Here is a 12,364-nt window from a genome sequence, read left to right as displayed (position 1 = left end):
GCTGCAGGGAGACAAAGAGAGTAACATAAGTCTGAGAAATTCCGGTAATTTGATAGTTAATGACAAATTGAGGATAGAGCTTACTAGGTCTCACTGGGCAGGTACGAAGGAAGTGGCCCGAACCACCACAGTAAAGGCAAAGATTGGCTTGTCGCCTACGTAGCCTCTCTTCTGGAGTAAGAGGGGCACGGACCAGTCCCAAATTCATCAGCTCGGGCTCTGGGATGGAGGAAACTGGAGGAGGCGGGAAGGGCGGATGGATGGGAGTTTGTTTGGGAAGCATCCAACTGGGTCGGGGAGTCTGAAAGCGTTCTGCACACCATTCACGCATGCGTTGGTCCAGCTTGGTGGCTGCTTGGATCAAGTTCTCCAGGGTAGTAGGGGTCTCAATTCTGGCCAGCTCATCTTTAAGAGCTTCTGACAAACCCTGATGAAATTGGTACTTGAGAGTGGCCTCGTTCTAGCCAGTGTCAGCTGACGACCTCCGGAACTCAGCAGTATGGTCCTCAACCAGCCTCCAACCATGAGACAGGTTATGCAGGGTGGCCTCAGCTGTGGCCATGCGCTGTGGGTCATCATACAGCTGTGCTATACTCTCAAAGAAAGTGTCAATTGTGTTCAGTATAGGACTCTTGTGTTCCATCAAACTGTGGGCCCAAGCTTATCGTTCATCGGCCAGGAGGGAGATAATGAACCCTACTTTGACTATTTCTGAGGGAAAAGTCCTGGGCTGAAGAGCAAGATAAAGAGAGCAGGCGCTTTTGAATGCCCTGTTTTTTTTTGTTGTCGCCATCAAATCGCTCTGGAGCAGGTACCCTGGGTTCAGGAAAGGCCATGATCACGGTGGAACCTGAAGTGGCTTGAGAAGGAGGAGCCCCGCTGCTCGGTGCCGACGGTGCAGCTGCTGACGTCGATGGTCCAGGAAGTTGCTGGAGACGATTGTCTATTTGGGTGTAGCCTTCCTGCAATTTCTGAACTGCATCTGTGAGTGCAGAGACTTGTTGACACAGGATTTTGAGAGGGGAACGAGCTCTGTCGGCCCCAGACATGGCTGATTCGTACTATCACGGGCAGACTAGTACTTACCGAGGCCGAGATGCTGAGAGTGATTCACCCTCGCGACTAAACGCACTTCGACCCCTGGAAGTGAGACAGGGGAGGAATGGCACAAAGAGGCACAGGCTACCCAGCAGGTGCAAGTAGACTTGTAACAGGGTATTTTAAGTGGTCGAGCTGCTGTGTCAAACTGACAGGTGCGTTGTTTGCTGAAAGAACTAGATCAGAGAGTCCAGGACAGGCAGGTAAGATAGTCCAAACACAGACAGAGGTACTGTGTAGGGAACACACAAGGCAAGTCCAGGTCACAGGCAAAAGGTCAAGGCAAGGAGACAAGAGGCAGAGTCCGGGTCACAGGCTGAGGGTCAAACACAGGAGACAAGTGGAATCTGTAGTACAAGCCGAAGTCGGGTCCAGGAGAAGATCAGCATAGTCAGATGCAATCCGGGTCACAGCAGGTAATCAAACACCGGAACAAGTCACAGGTTAACAGGAAGCTGAAGACGAACCAGAAATTCCTCTGAGGACTTGTTCAGTTTTTATATGCAGCCAGGAAGTCATGTGGTGCATCCACTACGCAGCTAAGTGTTTCTCTGACAGCTTCTCACTGTCAACTTTGCTGCCATCTAGTGTTCAATGGATGTATAACATGTTTCTTTATAATATGTTTCTCTGACAGTCTTGCAGGAAACTAACAGCATTCATGACTAATGGTTATAAAAAAAAATTCTAGAGGGCCTGAGAACTGTTCAGCAAGTGTTCTGTTATGATGAGTCTACCTGGAGTTCCTGGCTTGTGAATCTTGGATAGACATGTGTAATTTGTTTAGTTCCGAACTTGTTTAACAATTTTTGACAAATTAGTTCATTCTGAAATTTTCGAATTTTCTAAAATTCGGAATTTTGGAAATTCAGAATTTTCTAAATTTTTAATTTTGAACATTCGGAAATTAAAAATTTCGGGAACTCAAAATTTTGGGAACTCATTCTAAATTCGGAAATTCTAAATTTGGAAAATTTGTAAATATTTAAAAATTTGAGAATCTGTAAATAAAAATGAAAATCTGAAAATTCTAAAGAATGAAAGTCCGAAAATTCTAAATTCATAATATAGAAATTTGAGATTTCAAAATTCAAAATTTCTAAAATTTGGAAGTTTGAAAATCCGTAAATAAAAATAAAAATTAGAAGATTTGGAAAATCAAAATCCGAAAATTTCGGAAATGTGGAAATTTCAGAAATGTGTAAATTTCGGAAATGTGGAAATTTCGGAAATTGAAAGTCAGAAATTCCAAAATGTTCCTATACAGAAATTCTACATCCATAGTGACTAGAAGTGTATTTGTGGTAACTGCTGTATATTGCTGAGCAGTTGTGTCTTGCAGGAAACTAACAGCATTCATGATTAACGGTTTTAACACTTTTTTCTAGGCCTGAAAATTGTTTAGCAAGTGTATTCATACCTGTTATGATGAGTCTGCCCTGGAGTTCTTGGCTTGGGTCTTGGGTAGACATGTGCAATTTATTTAGTTTATAATTCGTTTTTTAACAAATTTTGACAAATTAGTTAATCTCGAAATTTCTGCATTTTTATAATTTCGTAAATATTAGGAAATTCCAAAATTCGAAATTCCAAAATCCAAATACCGAAAATTGGAAATTTAAAAATTGCATATTCGAAAATTAGAAATTTGAATATCAGAAATTCAAAAATTCAAAAATCTTGGGTAGACATGTGCAATTTGTTTAGTTCCGAATTAGTTTTTTAACAAATTTTGACAAATTCACATTTTCGTACATTCGGATTTTTGTAAATTTTGAAATTCGAAAATTCAGAAATTTGAAATTTCGGGAATTTGGAAAATCGACATTTCAGAAATCTGTAAATAAAAATGAAAATCTGAAAATTCTAAAGAATGAAAATCCAAAAAATTTGAATTTCGGAATATCGGAAATTTGGAAAATTCATATTTCACATTATTTAAATTTTGAAAATGTTGAAATTCGAAAATTCAGAAATTCTAAATTTTGGAAATTCAAAAAGTGGAAATCCGAAAATCGCATATTCAAAAATTGGAAATTTGAAAATCAGAAATTTCAAAATTAGAAATTTCTAAAATTTCAAAATTCGACATTCCAAAAAACCGAAAATCGCAAATGTGAAAATCAGATATTTGAAAATTGGAAATTTGAAAATCAGAAAATCCAAAAATCAGAAACTCGAAAATCAGAAATTCGAAAATTCTAATTCCAAATACCGAATATTCAAAATTCGGAAATTCTAAAATCGTAAATTCAGAATTGGAAATTTGAAAATCAGAAATTCGAAAATCGGAAATTCAAAAATTGGAAAATCGGAAATTAGAAAATCGGAAATTCGAATATTTGGATTTTTGAATTTACGAATTTCCAAATTTCCGAAAAAAGCAAAACAACGAATGAAATGAAAAAAAAAAACAAATTTATCAGCAGTGCACATCTAATCTTGGGCAGTTTATAAAAGTCCCCAATTTCTTATTTATCCGGAATCACATTAATAAGTTGTGAATGCAGGTGGATTGGTAGTGTTTTAATGAGACCCTTTAATTGCTTAGTAAAATCCTGGGTCAGATCATATTCCAGTTTTTTAAAGTAGCATTTGCCAGCTGCCTCTGGCCCTCTTGTATGTATTTGTTTGTATCCATCATAACACCTGCTTCACTGCTTTGATGGTGATGGCCTGATTATTGCGTAAATCGTGTACAGCGCTTCACTTCAGTGGTGAAAGATTGTATAAAACTTTGTTTTGCCTGGTGGATATCAGGGATGTAAATTTCAGTCTGAAGCGGTCAATATAGGTGTCTCATGCGATCAGCGAGCCTGAGAAGGAATCCACCAGATTTTGAGCATAGAGATTTCCAATCTCTATGACCTTCGGAGGCCCAGGCAGGACGTTATGATGTCACATAAATAAGTAAATATTGCCAGGGACTCGGCTGGAAAGAACGAGTTTGTTTTTTTTTTATTTCGATCTCGATCTTTCCTGCCTGGAAGGAGAGATGTGGGGTCTTATAGACCCACATCTCTCCATAAAGAGGACCTGTCATGCACCATTCCTATTACAAGGGATGTTTACAAGGGATTTTATTTAAGGGAAAGTGTAAAAAAAAGCCCCCACCGCCGCCCGCTCGCACACAGAAGTGAATGCATACGTATGTCGTGCCCACATATGTAAACAGTGTTCAAACCACACATGTGAGGTATCGCCACGAATGTTAGAGAGGGTGTAACAATTATAGCCCAAGATTTTCTCTGACCAGTTAACATGTAAACCAGGTAACCAGTTAACCTGTAAAACTGTAAAAATATTATCGCCTATGGAGATTTTTAAGTACGGTACTAAAGTTTGCCGCCATTTCACGAGTGTGCGCAATTTTAAAGTATGAAATGTTAGGTATCCATTTATTCGGCTTAACATCTTTTACATTATACTAAAAAATTGGGCTAACTTTACGTTTTTTTATTTTTGTATTTATAATTTGAGAAACATTTTTTCTCCCAAAAAAACACATTTGAAAAATCTCTGCACAAATACCGTATGACATAAAAAGTCTCTGCTAAACAAAAACTCTGCTAAACAAAAGTATATATAATGTTTGGGGGTTCTGAGTAATTTTCTAGAAAAGAAAAGAAAAGAAATGTGTCTGCATGTGTGTGCACATATGTCTGTATGTATGTATGTATGTATGTCTGTATGTTTGTGTGTACGTACATGTGTGCCTGTGTGTGTGTGTGTGTACATGTGTCTGTGTGTGATTGTGTCTGTATGTGTACAGTATGTACAGTGGGTACGCAAAGTATTCAGACCCCCTTAAATTTTTCACTCTTTATTTAGCCATTTGCTAAAATCATTTAAGTTCATTTTTTTTCTCATTAATGTACACACAGCACCCATTTAACCACTTCAATACCGGCCCATTGTCATTTGACGTCCACAGATGGGATCTCCCATCCTGGGTGGACGTCAAATGACGTCCTGGGCTTTGCGGGTGGATATCTGAATGATGCCTGCACCTAGAGGCATCATCCAGATATCCTTTTGTTCTGACGGCGATCCTGCGCACCATAAGAACGATCATAGCGGCGATTCCGCCGCTAGATCGTTCTTACAGGCGGCGGGAGGGGACATCCCCCCCCTCCCGCCGCCATCCGGTGCTTCTCCGAGCTCTCCCGTGCCATCGGGGGCCCGGAGAAAGAATCGTCCGGCGCTCGGAGGAAGCATAGAGATGACTAGTGACCAGATGGTCACCAGTCATCTCTATGACCGTCGGAGGACCCGGGCGCGATGTGATGACATCACGCCCGGGTCCCGTAAGTAAACAAAGCCACGATTGCGGCTGCTAAGCAACTGTATTCATGAGATCGGTGAATTTTTTTTCACCGATCTCATGATTTCCAGCCTGGAGGAGAGATGCAGGGTCTTATTGACCCCGCATCTCTCCATAAAGAGGACCTGTCACATACATTCCTATTACAAGGGATGTTTACATTCCTTGTAATAGGAATAAAAGTAAAAAAATAAATAAAAAAAAATAGAAAAGTGTTAAAAAAGAAAAAAATAAGTAAAAAAATAAATAAAAGAATAACAAATAAAATTAAAACGCCCCTGTCCCCGGTAGCTCGCGCGCAGTAGCAAACGCACACGTAAGTCCCGCCGACATATGTGAACGCCGTTTAAACCACATATGTGAGGTATCGCCGCGTGCGTTAGAGTGCCAGCAACAAATCTAGAACTAGATCTCCTCTGTAAATCTAAACTGGTAACCTGTAAAAAAAAATTAAAGCGTTGCCTATGGAGATTTTTAAGTACCAAAGTTTGGCGCCATTCCATGACTATGCGCAATTTTAAAGCGTGACATGTTGGGTATCTATTTACTCGGTGTAACATAATCTTTCACATTATACAAAAAAATTGGGCTAACTTTACTGTTTTGTTGTTTTTTTAATTCATGTAACAATTTTTTTCCAAAAAAAGGGCGTTTGAAAAATTATTGCGCGAATACCGTGCAAGATAAAACGTTGCAATGACCGTCGTTTTATTCCCTAGGGTGTCTGCTAAAAAAACATATATAATATTTGGGGGTTCTGCGTAATTTTCTAGCAAAAGAATGATGATTTTTACATGTAGGAGAGAAGTGCCAGAATAGGCCCGGTAATGAGGTGTGTATAAAAGCCCTGTATTGAAGTGGTTAAGTTCATTTTTTTCCTCATTAATGTACACACAGCACCCCCGTATTGCCAGAAAAACACAGAATTGTTGAAATATTTGCAGATTTATTTAAAAAGAAAAACTGAAGTATCACATGGTCCTAAGTATTCAGACCCTTTGCTCAGTATTTAGGAGAAGAACCCTTTTGATCTAATACAGCCATGAATCTTTTTGGGAAAGATGCAACAAGTTTTTCACACCTGGATTTGGGGATCCTCTGCCATTCCTCCTTGCAGATCCTCTCCAGTTCTGTCAGGTTGGATGATAAACATTGGTGGACAGCCATTTTTAGGTCTCTCCAGAAATGCTCAATTGGCTTTAAGTCAGGGCTCTGGCTGGGTCATTCAAGAACAGTCACGGAGTTGTTGTGAAGCCACTCCTTTGTTATTTTAGCTGTGTACTTAGGGTCATTGTCTTGTTGGAAGGTAAACCTTTGGCCCAGACTGAGATCCTGAGCACTCTGGAGAAGGTTTTCGTCCAGGATATCCCTGTACTTGGCCGCATTCATCTTTCCCTCGATTGAAACCAGTCGTCCTGTCCCTGCAGCTGAAAAACACCCCCACAGCATGATGCTGCCACCACCATGCTTCACTGTTGGGACTGTATTGGACAGGTGATGAGCAGTGCCTGGTTTTCTCCACACATACCGTTTAGAATTAAAAAAGTTATATCTTGGTCTCATCAGACCAGAGAATATTATTTCTCACCATCTTGGAGTCCTTCAGGTGTTTTTTTTCTAGAAAACTCCATGCGGACTTTCATGTGTCTTGCACTTAGGAGAGGCTTTTGTCGGACCACTCTGCCATTAAACCCTGACTGGTGGAGGGCTGCAGTGATGGTTGACTTTCTACAAATTTCTCCCATCTCCTGACTGCATCTCTGGAGCTCAGCCACAGTGATCTTTTGGGTTCTTCTTTACCTCTCTCACCAAGGCTCTTCTCCCCCAATTGCTCAGTTTGGCCGGACAGCCAGCTCTAGGAAGGGTTTTGGTCATCCCAAACGTCTTCCATTAAGGATTATGGAGGCCACTGTGCTCTTAGGAACCTTAAGTCTAGCAGAATTTTTTTGTAACCTTGGCCAGATCTGTGCCTTGCCACAATTCTGTCTCTGAGCTCTTCAGGCATTTCCTTTGACCTCATGATTCTCATTTGCTCTGACATGCACTGTGAGCTGTAAGGCTTTCCTAATCATATAATCAAACACAGCTGGACTCAAATGAAGGTGTAGAAACATCTCAAGGATGATCAGAAGAAGTGAACAGCACATTTAACACCTGAGTTAAATATATGAGTGTCACAGCAACGGGTCTAAATACTTAGGACCTTGTGATATTTCAGTTTTTATTTTTTAATAAATCTGCAAAAAATGTCAAGAATTATGTGTTTTTCTGTCAATATGGGGTGCTGTGTGTACATTAATGAGGAAGAAAAATGAACTTAAAAGATTTTAGCAAATGGCTACAATATAACAAAGAGTGAAAAATTTAAGGGGGTCTGAATACTTTCCGTACCCACTGTATCTGTGTACATGTGTCTGTACATATGTGTGTGTGTGTGTACATGTGTCTGTATGTGTGTCTCTGTACATGTGTCTGTATGTGTGTCTCTGTACATGTATCTGTATGGCCGCGTACAGACAAGCATACATGTACGATGAAACCGGTCCGCCGGACCGTTTTCACCGTACATGTATGCCCGGGGATTTCTGTATGGTGGCTGTACTCACCATCATACAGAAATCCGCGCGTAAACAATACGCGGGGCGTGTCCGCGCCGTCGCCGCGACGATGACGCGGCGATGTGGGCGGCCCTGCCAGTTAAATGCTTTCACGCATGCGTCGAAGTCATTTGACGCATGCGAGGGATGGCGGGCGCTCGGACATGTACGGTAGGTCTGTACAGATGACCGAACATGTCCGAGGGGACAGGATTCCAGCGGGCTGTTTTAAAACAAGTCCGGAAATATTTGCCCGCTGGGAAAAGGCCCGGCGGGCAAATGTTTGCTGGAATCCTGCCCGCTCGGGCCTACACACAACCGAACATGTTTGCTGAAACTGGTCCGTGGACCAGTTTCAGCAGACATGTTCGGTCATCTGTACGGGGCCTATGTGTGTGTGTATGTGTGTACATGTGTCTGTATGTGTTTGTCCGTGTATGTGTGTCTATATGTGTGTGTGTGTGTTGTGACAGGAAGTCAGGTACATCTGTGGGTGTTGTCACAGACGGGACATACATTTCTGCCTTGTTTAGACAATACACCAATTGTTATTAGGCGTTGGCTGCAAATGTAGCCAGGAAAGGTTTGAGGGCGTTGGAAGACTTCAGCTGTTCAGAATGAGGCAATTAAGGCCTCTATAAGTAATCCAGAGGATTACCACTGAATTGCTGCATCCTGAGGCTTTGCGAGAAAGGAGAGCAGTGTACTGAAAGTCTTCTGAGGAGGTGAGGAGAGGATTGATTTTTCTGTGTGATAAAAATCAAAAGACTATTGTTTTTCTGCTGTATGACCAGCAGTGTCTGCCCAGCACTAGGCTGTGGCAGACTCCATAGATAGGTTCCTGTGTGGTGAAGATAGATGCCCAAAGTGGCCAGGGTTTATTTTATGTTTGATTTTGTTTATGATGTTTGGATGCTTGCACTTGTTTCCAGCAAGATGGAAGAATAAACCAAAATCTTTGTTTTCAACCGTCTTCGACTGCCTGTCTGTATAAATTCAGTGTGTAGTGAACCTATCCAAGGGGTCATACACCCCGCTACCAAGCTAACCCCTTACACATGGTGGAGAATGCGGGCACTTAAAGTAAACCCAAAATGGAGGAGATACTGAAACAGCTGGTTTTAGCAAATGCAAATCAACAACAGACAAATGCAGCTTGGCAGCGGAGCATTGCAGGCTTGGAACAGAGACACCAGCAGCAAATGGAGGCCATCGTGACACAGCTTCAGAGACAGCAGACCGAGGCTGGGAGTCAGGCCAGTAACATACCGACTTTTCGGGACAGAAAACTGGGATACCAATAAAGCCCAGCAGAGAATTTTCTGTTGTTGGAGGAGTGCAAAGACTTTGAAATATTTGACTCATTTACTGGTATCCTTGGAAACAGTCCACCCTTAACATCTCACTGGAAGCAGTGGGACACATATTGTGAGGAGCTGACCAAGTACACAAAGCTAACTAGTTTTGAAATATGGGGAACAAAAGAGGTGGATTATCTTGGTCTTGATAACTTCTTCATCCTGATAGGGACTTGAAAAGTCATCAGTAAAACCCCCACTCTTGCTCAGCTAAACAGTGAGGACTCTCAGTCAGTTGCAGACTCTTTTAGCTACATGGAAGGTTTCCTTGGAGGTAAAGCCACGTTTTTTCCAGGAAAGAAGGTGGCATCGGGAAGGGTGGCTGCTCCGGTTTGTTCATCTAAGACTGCCCCTGTCATCGAAATGCCATCCCCTGACTGCTCCCAAAAAGATGCCAAGACAGCAGCAAGTACCCAAATGGTAGCAAAGACTAATATTTCTTGATATGAGAAAATGAATATCCATGGAGAGTGCAAGGACTATGTAAAAAAGGCTAAGGTTAAGATCAGCTCAGCACTTCCATGCCGACCAACAAGCACTGTGGTTGCCATAGATGCAGCCAAGGAAAATACTTGTTTTTGTGGTGCTGTAGCTAAAAAGCAGGAAAGGACAATTGAAGAGCCCTCCATAGGCCGAAGAAGCTGTGCCATTTTGCCTTTCATAGAGACTCAAAAGCTTTTCTGTCCTCCGCAGAATGTGGCCACAATTGGGGTTGTGGAAGCTACTGTTACTGTTTCAGCTTCTGTGTCTGATCCCTCACAAAAGAATGAGGATGAGGATATTGATTTAGATGAAGAAGACAATGAAGATGACAAACATGATATCAGTGATACCTTCTCAGAGCCAGGTTATGAAAATGATTCTGTTGAAGATTTGAAAGGAATAACTGCCGTGTCATCGAGGAAAAGAGGAAAGCGAAGGTATTTCTGGGAATATAGCGAGCAATTAATGCCTTCTCAACAGGAAGGGATGCTGAGACGGCCTGAATGGGACAGAGACACGCTTCCCAGTAATATGTACCAGAAGAATGGTCTGCATCACGGCAAGTACACTGTGAAGAAATCTCGCAGGACAGATGTGGAAGACCTGACTCCAAATCCAAGAAAACTTCTGCAGATTGGTGGTGAACTGCGTAAACTGAATAAAGTAATCAGTGACCTAATATCCGTATCGGAGCTTCCTGTCACTACCAGGCCGCGATCTCGTAAGAAGAAAAACAAGCTGGCTTCCAGAGCTTGCCGTAAAAAAAAGAAAGCCCAGTATGAAGCCAATAAAGTGAAGCTGTGGGGCCTGAAAACTGAATATGATAATTTGCTGTTTGTGATCAATTTAATAAAACAAGTGATAATGACACGAATACAAATCCCATGGGAGGAATGGTCATCAAGCATGGAGCAGAAACTGGATACTCTTATCAAAGAGACTAACAGGAGAAAATAGGTGGTTCCTGGCCCTCCAGGAATTTAGTTTTGTGGTAACGCATCGCCCCGGTGCTAAAATGGGGAATGCAGATGGGTTGTCCCGAGTGCATGCCTGCCTGGCAACCTGTGTTCCAACCCTAGGATTGAAACAAGAGGGGGGGGTATGTGACAGGAAGTCAGGTAAATCTGTGGGTGTTGTCACAGACTGGACATACATTTCTGCCTTGTTTAGACAATACACCAATTGTTATTAGGCGTCAGCTGCAAATGTAGCCAGGAAAGGTTTGAGGGCGTTGGAAGACTTCAGCTGTTCAGAATGAGGCAATTAAGGCCTCTATAAGTAATCCAGAGGATTACCACTGAATTGCTGCATCCTGAGGCTTTGTGAGAAAGGAGAGTCTTCTGAGGAGGTAAAGAGAGGATTGATTTTTCTGTGTGATAAAAATCAGAAGACTATTGTTTTCCTGCTGTATGACCAGCAGTGTCTGCCCAGCACTAGGCTGTGCCAGACTCCATAGATAGGTTCCTGTGTGGTGAAGATAGACGCCCAAAGTGGCCAGGGTTTATTTTATGTTTGATTTTCTGCGTTGCAACCCGTCATCAATTTTTCTCTTCCGTCCACGCCCAGTGTCAGGACCTGGACTTGAACCTGGGACCTCGTCTGTGTCTGCCATTGTCTCTTCCCTCTGAGCTATCTGGGATGCTGGACAGCACCCTGTCTGATCTGCTGGACAAACCTACCTGATCCATTGGAATACTCTGCCTTGTGTCTTGATTGCCTTGAACCTTGAACCCCTTGCTCCTCCCACAGACATCCTATAAAAGCCTTGTCTCTCCACTTCCTCTTTGCCAGGTTATTGTACCTTCCCAGCCAGTGCCTTGCGATTTGTCTGCTCTGCTGCCATTGTATCTGCAACCACCTGCGTTTGACCCTCGGCCTGTTCCTGGATTTCTCTATTGCCTGATCCCAATCTGCAACCACCTGTGTTTGACCCTCGGCCTGTTCCTGGACTTCTCTATTGCCTGATCCCAATCTGCAACCACCTGTGTTTGACCCTCGGCCTGTTCCTGGACTTCTCTATTGTCTGATCCCAATCTGCAACCACCTGTGTTTGACCCTCGGCCTGTTCCTGGACTACTCTATTGCCTGATCCCAACCTGCAACCACCCGTGTTAGACTCTCGGCCTGCTCCTGGACTACTCTACTGCCTGTATACCTGTTCTGCCACTGCTATAGCAATTGGCCTCTGAGCCTGACTCCAGACCGTGACACCCAGAGAGATTAGCTACAGTGCCATGGGTTGCAAACTTCTTGATAATGTTGCGCACTGTGGCCAAAGGCAAATCTAGATTTCTAGAGATGGACTTGTAACCTTGAGATTGTTGATATTTTTCCACAATTTGGGTTCTCAAGTCCTCAGACAGTTCTCTTCTCCTCTTTCTGTTGTCCATGCTTAGTGTGGCACACACAGACACATAATGCAAAGACTAAGTAAACTTCTCTCCTTTTATCTGCTTTCAGGTGTGATTTTTATATTGCCCACACCTGTTACTTGCCCCAGGTGA

At 42.5% G+C, this 12,364-nt stretch overlaps 1 pseudogene; it reads left to right on the top strand.

The window, feature by feature from the left end:
* Positions 1-1,047: 1,047 nt before the first annotated feature.
* Positions 1,048-10,817, top strand: LOC120930491 (annotated as a pseudogene).
* Positions 10,818-12,364: the final 1,547 nt, after the last annotated feature.

Source organism: Rana temporaria, chromosome 1, assembly GCF_905171775.1.
Source record: "Rana temporaria chromosome 1, aRanTem1.1, whole genome shotgun sequence".
In the NCBI taxonomy this organism is placed as follows: domain Eukaryota; kingdom Metazoa; phylum Chordata; class Amphibia; order Anura; family Ranidae; genus Rana; species Rana temporaria.
Note: the sequence above shows the minus strand (reverse complement) of the source record. Positions and strands in the feature narration are given on the sequence as shown.